General features: G+C 37.8%; 1 pseudogene; it reads right to left on the bottom strand.

Annotated features, from left to right (window-relative positions):
- Positions 1–4,855: 4,855 nt before the first annotated feature.
- On the bottom strand, positions 4,856–5,803 carry LOC145497400 (histamine H2 receptor-like; annotated as a pseudogene).
- Positions 5,804–9,413: the final 3,610 nt, after the last annotated feature.

Genomic DNA, 9,413 nt, shown 5'->3' with positions numbered 1-9,413 from the left:
TGTCCTCCATTTCAAAATCATTGAAGTCAATTTTCATTTCCATGCCATGAGGAATATCAACTGAATAAACGCAGTGCATGTTTTGAGGATAATTCTTTGGATAACCAGGACTTTTCAATGAGTTGTTAACCACTGTACCACAGTCTAATGTCAAAACAAAATACATTTTGTCATTTTATAGGCACCCTCTGTATGTGTCTTAGTTTAGCTTAATTAGATACTTTTTTGAACCATAGAGACTATTACCTTGCCTGGGATTTGCAACTGACTTTGAATTGAGCGTAACAAAAAATACTATCCTGCGTTATTTCGAAAAGGGCAAAAACTTAAATTAGAATCGTGAGGAAATTTTTACCTATCAAAGGGAAGTAGACGCTTGATGTCTTAGCTTACATGAATTTGTAGCCAGCTTTAACAATGGCTCGGTGCCGTTACCATCCGCTTCCATTGCCATCGGAAAAGGTACATTTACATTTGGATGTTAAAATTTAAAAGTTCAAGCATCGGAAAAGGATATGAATAGTACATACCAACTGCGGATTGTGTACCATTTCCTGTTAAGAGAAAAGTAGGAATCGACAAGGTGAAAACTAGAATTAGTGTTAACACTGTCTGTGGTATAACTCTATATTCGTCCTTCACAATTTACAACTAAGAACATCAAAATGAAAAGTAAACAAAATTTTTTATACGATGTTCTTCCACACCTGTAATATGATTATTTAACGCGTAGTTTAATCCGATCTCCGATTACTAACTCATCAACTTTAAGTCAAGGAAATTATGGTGGATATGCGATCATCTGATCTTAATTATCACAGATTTTTGACGATTTTCAAAGCCCCCTGTAGTCTCCTTTAGTTTCATTAAAATGTATTGAGCTCTGTAGACCCTCAAAAATACTTCGCTGTGCGTCGTATTTCAACTTGCGTCTTAGTGTTTAAATATCTGCTAAAGCACGGTCTCTCATAGATGTATTACATAGTAAACAGTGAATTGTAAGTCTAATAAGCGCGGAAAACAGTATTACGACATTGAGCTAAGCTACCCTACTTAAATGCCCGAAGAAGGATTTTTATCTGCTCTCATATTCCCTACCTATTGGAACAGAAGTAAAAAATAACTGAAATCCCTTTTTTTCCAGAAAGAAGTCTGAACGGAATTTTATGATTGCAGAAACTCCAGTAACTAGAACAGCTTTTCCAGTCCTGTCACGACAGAACAATCCAAGTGTTTGGTCTTTGTCGTTACTTATCTTCAAATAGTCATCCCTAAAAATAAAAGGAAAAAAAAAAACATATTTGCGACACCTCAAAAAAAAAAATGTTAATCCAGGGACAAAATAAAAAGAATATCTCGTCTCTACAATATGCTTTGAAATATACCATCAAAGAAGTGGTAGATTGGTTTGTCAAGTAAATAAAAATATAATAACAAAACGTAACATTCCTGTTGTCGGCCATGTACAGAATCATTCGTTCCAAGTTCTTTGCACTGGTAATGTATTAATATATAATTTTCCAGCCGCTTCGTGGCCAAATTTTAAAATGCGCTTTTTTAACCCTGTGTGAGATTACAATTTAGCTCATGTGCCAGTTTTCTACAGAAAAATGTCCAACATTATTTTTTATCAAAACTATGTATTCTGCATGGCCAGAATTGTACTGATGTAGTTTTATCATTCCTCACCTGCAGGATGAAAGATACCCGACGTTGAAATAATGAAAGTCAATTTTCATCGCCATCCCATTTGCAATAGGAACTACGTAATTACAATCCATATTGCTTGGATAGTTGTTTGGATAGTCAGGACTTGAAAGGACATTGTCTACCACTGAGCCACATTCTGTTAAGAAATGAGCTATGTATATTTTATGTCTTCTTTCCAGTAAAAAAATATAAGACACGGACACCTTAGACACTTTGGAGACCCCTTGGACATACAACGTCTCAACACTGGCGTCGACTATTCAATGGTCTACATTCGTCTCATTTGACTGGGACCAATCTGTGGCGGGGGAACTCCTCTTTAGGGACTGATCAGGATGTTCAGCTAGTCAAACCTTTCAGGGGGTGAAGGGTCTCTACAAAGTGCCTTGCTTTACACTGCAGGCTATGTTGGTATCTTTAAAGATCATCCTGCAAAAATTCTCTCAGTCATAGTAAACAAGTATTTCCATTTTGCTCACCTTTTATAGCAAGAGCGCTGTCCTTTTTATTCAAGATTAAGGCTAGCAGCAAAAAAAGTATTGTCATCGCGTGGTTGGCCTTTTGGAAGAAACCCTCCTTTCTGAGGAAGGAGCAGACAACCAGATAAATCCACTTTGTGTAGGCTCAAAAGTTAAGTCTCACTATTTAGGGTATGGATGAGGCTGCTGAAATCGCAGTTATTAATCAGATTTTAGATGATTTCTCAGCTGTCAGTTAGCATTTTTGATCAATTCTTAGCCATCCATAACATTGACAATTTATCTTGAGGATTATCTACTCGTGTCTTACTCGATACATTTCACTAGTATTCGGAGTGCTGCGATAGAGTAGAACATTTGTAGAATATATCTTCACATTACGGATACGGATCGCTGACAACTGGCTATTACTTACACTTTCTCAAACTCGTTGAAATGAAAGGAAATCATAACTGTGACGGTGTTTGGATATCTGATGGGTATTTGTGTCGATTGGGAAGAGGTATCAAATATATTATTTCACCACATTTGCAAACATCTGAAACCTCGTCGAAAATGTTGAGCTACGAGTCGTCTTTTCATCCCTTTTCTCGACGTTTTGGATATGCATGATATGTGGTGCAATACGGTACCTCGTGGTTGACAAATTTCACTGACAAATGTCAGCTATGAAGAGATTTCGAGGGACACTTTGGATCTGAGAAGAATGACACATACTGGTGGACAAGGCAGACCTACACACCCTGTTATAAACAACTCAACCGAGTGAGCCTCCTGATATGATCTAAAACATTGATTTACAGTGAATTAATCGAACTTGGCGTATGAAAAAATGTTATCTTGTCACTTCAATTTTAAAAAATGAACTTAACCATTATTTCCAACGCAAATTTTCGACTCATTTAAAAAGCTTTTTCCTCTTACCTTCAATTCGTAAAGCTGTTCTCACTTTGTTCACCAACTAAGCCAGTACAAAAACCCCAGAAATTATTAGTTAAAGGGTGCTTCAACCATTTTGTTCAGCGAGAACAGCTTGTAGGCCGTGTTTGAAAATTCAGGTAGGAATTGAATATGTTGTTCGAGAGGAACAAAGAAACAATTAAATGCACTTCTTCACCCGGGTGACCGATACAAACAGCCAGTTGCGAGCCTGATTATGAATTTTAGGTAGACCCGCGGAATATATTTTTACATGATGTTTCTTGTCTATAATTCTTGTGCAATTCTTTTTAAAACGATGTGAGTCACCCTCTGACCTTGGAGGGTAGTTAGTTACATACTATTTGACAGGGAGATTTTTGTAAGTAAATACGGTCTGAAAGTGATTTTGCTGAGGGGTCTTCTTCTCAATGGACAGATGGTGACATATTATTTTTTATAAAATACGACCTTGCTCGCCATGAGTCCTCCATAGCTCTGTGGTTAGAGTGCCCAACCGGTTTTTCTGGAAGATCATGAGTTCGACTCCCATTGGGGAACTCAGAAAATTTATTTTCTGAGTAATTCGACTTGAGAACGATTCTTCATTTATATTATATTTTAACTGAGGATTTGCCAAAAAGTAAAAACTGAACAGCGCATCTCAAAGTAGTTAACATTCGCTTGTTTTCCGAGGAGAAAGAATTCATTTCTTTTAAAATCTAGTCAAAAATAACTTTTTTCTTCTATGACTTTATTCATTTAGGAGCTATGCTGCCGCGGTAATGAGCAGCTAGGTAAAGTACGTGGTTGTGCCACCTGTTTAAGTCCTTTGGTCAATCTGCGCTATTCTTGACAGAATTCAAGGGGCAGGTGCGGGTTTATTTTACTTTAATAACTGATCTGTGATAGGCTAGGCTTTTCTTGTCAGAAGTAGCAAAGAAATTTCTCTTTCAAAGAAAACTGAGTTATGAAATTTCATTATTTTTATGATGCATGTCCTAGTGATTCAAAGAATCACACTCAGAGAGGTAGATGCTTCATTTGTAACCATTTATTTCTTCGCGTGGTTTAAGTTGTTTTCATAATTACTGCGTATCTCAACTATTCTCGGAAAATAACACTCCATATTTAATGTTTCACCTCAGTGGTACATGTACACAGGCTGTTGAGAATTTTTCAGATAAGTTCAATCTGGCACGGTCAGTGCTTTTGAATGATTTGTCAATCATCCGGAACACAAAGTAAATTGTGATCAGAAAAAGTAGCTAAATCGCAAAAATACTGAAACAACCAGCATTTCTTTCGACGAAAGTGAGATTAAAGATAACTTCAAAATACTCGCGAGTGGAACCCAAGTTAATAAGGTGACGACACAATAGCATGCTCTGTTATTTGAAAAGTGAGCAGAGCATAAGCGCGACATTGGGCGGCCAGTTGACTCCACTACAAAACAAACTTAATTCGTAATCAGTCATGTAGCATTCAATAACCAAATCTTCAAACAATGCTACAATGATACATAATTAATTTGTCTCCACAAAATCTCACTGCAATGTTCCTACACGGCCTGCATCTCATTACACCGATTCTGCAATGTCGCTAAATCAGTGGTTATCACTTCACATACAACCAAGTGGTCTATTCAACTAGAACATGGTACAATCAGGTAGTTTAATTATATATAATTTGACTCCTTGTTATCCCTCAAGATCCTCATATCTACCACTTCTACTTCCTGACACTGTTCACGTTTTACATTTTAAAACTTTTCTGTAAGCGTCTCGGAACTGTTTCTGCATCAAACCGTAGATCACAGGATTAATAGCACAATTTGCTGCACCAGTGTAAAACATAATGAGGTACACTTGACGCTGCAGTTTGTAATCTCCTCGAAGGGTACCCAAAATTTCGAAGGTAAAAGCAGGAGTCCAACAAACCAGAAACGCCACTAAAATAGCAAAAAGAATTTTGGTGATTTTAACTTCTTCCTTGTACGATCTCGTTGTGTCCACATGAAGAGTGCTGTCCGCAATTTGAGCAAAATGAGCGCGAACTTTGCGAAACACTTTGTAGTAGCAGAATACCATAACAGGATATGTTATGGCAATTAAAATTGACTAAGAACTGAGAAGAAGAGCCCGTTCTTGTGTAGTTTCGTTCTTGCAGACGAGGCAGGCCGAAACACCAGGATGAAAACAAAACCGCTGCGCAAAAAATGGAATAATGAAGACTCCAGAGAAAATTCCACAAGCAGCTATCGATAGCAGAACGTTATTTTTAGTGTATATCTTCTGATAAATGTTCGCCGGTCTAACCATTTTCACGTAACGATTTAGGGCTATTAGTGTCATGTTCAGAAGCGAAAAGCTTGAATAGCAATATGTTAGGCTGCCTTGTATCTGACAGATCGTCTCACCAAATGGCCATCTCCCTAGAATCACTACAGCCAAGTCCAAGGTAACACAAACTAGTGTAAAAAGCAAGTCTGAAGCTGCTAATGCAATGATGTGGTAATTTTGCGTTTTATTACATAGTGAACGAAATTTGAACATTGCCAAGCAGAGAACGATGCTTCCAATTAATGCTGCAGTTATGATGACGGCGACGACAGACGATTCTACGACAATTAACCATATTTCTCTGTTCCAGAGAGATTCTTCGAGGTTCCTTTTCCTTTCAAGTGCTTCAGCCATCTTTACAGAAGCGGAGGATGTCGTATTTGTCCTGTTTCAAATTTCAATTGGCGAAGAATTTGAAGGTGAGACCGTTGCTAGCCGTGTACCTTAATTGCATATTTAAAAGGTTATGTGTTCATCTAAAACGTTCTAAACAAATTCAACCCATGCAAAGTTTCAACGAATTGGAAAAATTGTTATGTCCGCATAGGATAATTCAGATTATTATGTCCTTAACAAATTCATTTACGTACTAAAAAAATTCACCCCATGCAAAGCTTCAGCGAATTGGAAAAATTGTTTATGTCAAAAAAGGATAATGCAAACTTCGAAAAAAATTATTCAGAATGTTGTATGTTGTATTCCAATATAACAAATGATCTTTTTTGTAATAAGGAATATCTTATATTTCTTCCAAGACAAGGTTTATTTGCGACATGGTCATTACTAATTTATTATATACAATTACTTTCTTTTTCATGTTGTGGAGAGTATCAACAAAAGCCTATTACTTTATCTATCATTTATCGCCAGCGTAACACATCAAGACTTTCGCGTTGCGCTTTAGCTAGAAACTAGTGGCAACCCCAAAACAGTTAAAATTATTAATGCGGCTTCATTTTGCAATTTTTAATTTAATTTTGTTATATATGTATCTATAGACAATAATCTTAGGGAGAAGCCGTACGACCTCAATCCGCCTTTGATGAGATACCAGTCTTGTCATAACAAATTTCAGACAGCAAAACTCAAATACGCAAACACACAATAAAGGTTGCACTTATAGCGGAGCTCCGGCGGCCAGAAGGGCCGCCAAGCGGAGCCCCATACTCATACAGGAAAGAAAAGGAAACCCATGAGTTGATTTTCTCATGGTTATCATGGCTAGCGGTATTGCTCGTGGGCCCGTACGCACGACGACGACGACGACGACGACGACGACGACGACGACGGAGTTGCCCAACATGGCGGCCATACTACAAATAATAGGTCGACAGAGACATGCAGCCTTGGTTTAACGTGTACTTCCTTGGTATTGGACATCCACGATATGATCAATTGACACCTGTCAAAACAAGGTATCCGCTGACCAGTATCACGTGACCATATCGCGGGCTCAAGTTTACAGCTCCTCGAGGTCACGTGTTTTTTTGAAGTTTACCGCTGATCAAGTGCTGGTTATAGATTGGATCGCGGGCTCATATTGGGTTAGCTTGTTGGACACAGGGCAGGATTGTTTGGAAGCCGGTTTACGCTAACCCAGGATTAAAAGTTAATCGAATTATAACTTTTTCTTCTATACAAATGTTTTTTGCTGTTTTGTTTTGTGTATATGGTGATTATTAAAACTCAAAACAGAAGGCCAAACAATATACAGAAACCTCACCGCAAAGTTACAAAACTCAAATGAAAATTCTACCTTTTTCTGGGTTAGCTTAATCAGGCTTTGAACAGCCCGGCCCAGGAGCTACGCTTTTAGGCTGGCCTAAATGTATATATTTTAATTTATTGGTTTTCATTTAATTTTCATTCCCCTCTGCCACGCCAAGGTAATGAATGATTCGATAGTTTTAATAAAAGACAACTACAGTTGCGCTAGCAATATTCCCTGTAGAAACAGTTATGCAGTTGATACTGGCGCCGATGGGGATTGAGCTCAGTACTCTTATCTGACAATACCAGCCTTATAACTGATGCAGTATGTGTTTTCCTTTGCAGTCAAACAGGAGCGGCGATCATCAGAGAGTCGGTGGCGTCTTTGGGGTTGATGATTTTTTATTGGATTTCCATGCCCAAAAGTTTAATTTACCTTAAAATAATTCAGTCTAATAAAAGAGAAAACTGATGCAGAACTTTCTCGGTAGAGAATTCTTTATTGCTAAGATATCACATAGCTTAACTTCATTCATTTTAAACGTTTTGTGATTAACGCGATTCACTGTTCGCTGAACTAGCATAGGATATATATCATGCGATGAGCACTGGAACTTTAGGCGGGAAGACTGGCGGACTTTACCGAAGATGTGGAAGAGATTTGAGCCATAAGAGATGGTGGAAAATATAAAGCCGTTTGCCACTCGGGTTGGTTATTGACTTTGGCAGTTTCAAAGCATCACTGTCGATAAGGGCGCTGCAACAATAATACAGCTGCTATCTAATCAGATTCAGTTTTACCAATTGTATCTCCTTATATTGATATGTGATCTGGTCCTTTGTAGAGTAGAAAAAGAGAACCAAACAGTTGATGTCTTGAGTGGAAAGGAAATTTTTATAATCAAAATTTCATTTTAATGAAAACTATCTCTTTCTATTCAGTCTGAGAACTGCAAATCCAGAGAAACAGCTGCTCCAAACACAGGCATGATCAGTAAGGCTGTGATCAAATTATCTTCCGCAAATAGACGAATTTTCCTATCCAATTCAATTCTTTTATTTACACTATATAAGGGCATTTTAGATACATTTTATAGCTTCACTGCCGATAAAAGCTAGCAAGTTTGATGTTACTCAAGAATTTTGATGTCTCAAAATAGTAAAAAACCATTAAGAAATGTTAAGCCGTAAGGTAATAAAATTTATAGTGTGAACGGTGGTCGAAGTAGCAAAAGCTTTTTGGTTGGCCACCACCATGGTCAAGTAAATGGCAGCAAAAAAATTAATTCCGCTAAGCGACATATAGATCTACATACACTACATTACAACATACATACACTACATTCACACATACTATGTATTGGCATAAACGAAAAGCAAAATAAAACATGATTGCAGCAAAATCAAGTTTGATTATTCAATAGGTGGCATGTGCACTCTTTCTTAAAGATATTGTTGGGAAAAGGCTTAATTTTGAGGGGTAGAGATTCACAAATCTTTGAGCCAGAAAACCTGTAGTTTGACTTACCGAAACATGCAGCAGAGCATGGTTTACAAGCGCAATTTTCATGTGACAAATATAATTGATTCTGTAAATTGCACATGAAATATTTGTCAGCAATTCAAAGTTCAGTACGCAAGTTAAGACTTTCGACAGCAGAGACACGCAGAGACAAGGCAGGGCTGCTTAGTCACCCCCGAAAAATATGGTGCTTACGAATATATTTAATAAGAGATCATTTCGAAATACATTTGATAATGGCGTCAGCCGTGCTCTGTTCTCTGATAAAGCACGCTAAAATAAGCCAATCACAATCCTTGTTAGAATTGTTCAAATAATTTGATTGGCTAACGAAGCGACAGCTGTCAATCACAAACTGGACTTCATCTAAGCTTTCAGTTTCGAGTAGTTTCGAGCGGCTTTCGAGAGAAGAACGATGCCTTCAAAGTTGGCTTTTTAGTTAATTTTCAAATAAGAATCTAAAGGCAGGTAAAGTTTTGTCAGTTCAGAGGAATCCGGCCGTATTGTGGCTCATGAAAACGTGCACCTTTCCAATGGAGATTACGAAACCAGGAGCTCAAAGCTTACGGATGAAAATGCGAAATGCTGAGTTGAATTTGAAAGGAGCTACAGTTATTTACGGCTCGCAGCCGCTTGCAGCAAGATCGCCCGAACTAGCGTAAAAGGTAGACAGGCTAAGAGGAGAATACCAGAGGACGCTTTGAGCTGACCACTCGTCGGTTCACTTCGCTG

Source organism: Orbicella franksi, chromosome 9 (assembly GCF_964199315.1).
Source record: "Orbicella franksi chromosome 9, jaOrbFran1.1, whole genome shotgun sequence".
Classification (NCBI taxonomy): Eukaryota; Metazoa; Cnidaria; class Anthozoa; order Scleractinia; family Merulinidae; genus Orbicella; species Orbicella franksi.
The sequence above is the reverse complement of the archived record's forward strand: the minus strand, read 5'-3'. Positions and strand labels throughout refer to the sequence as shown.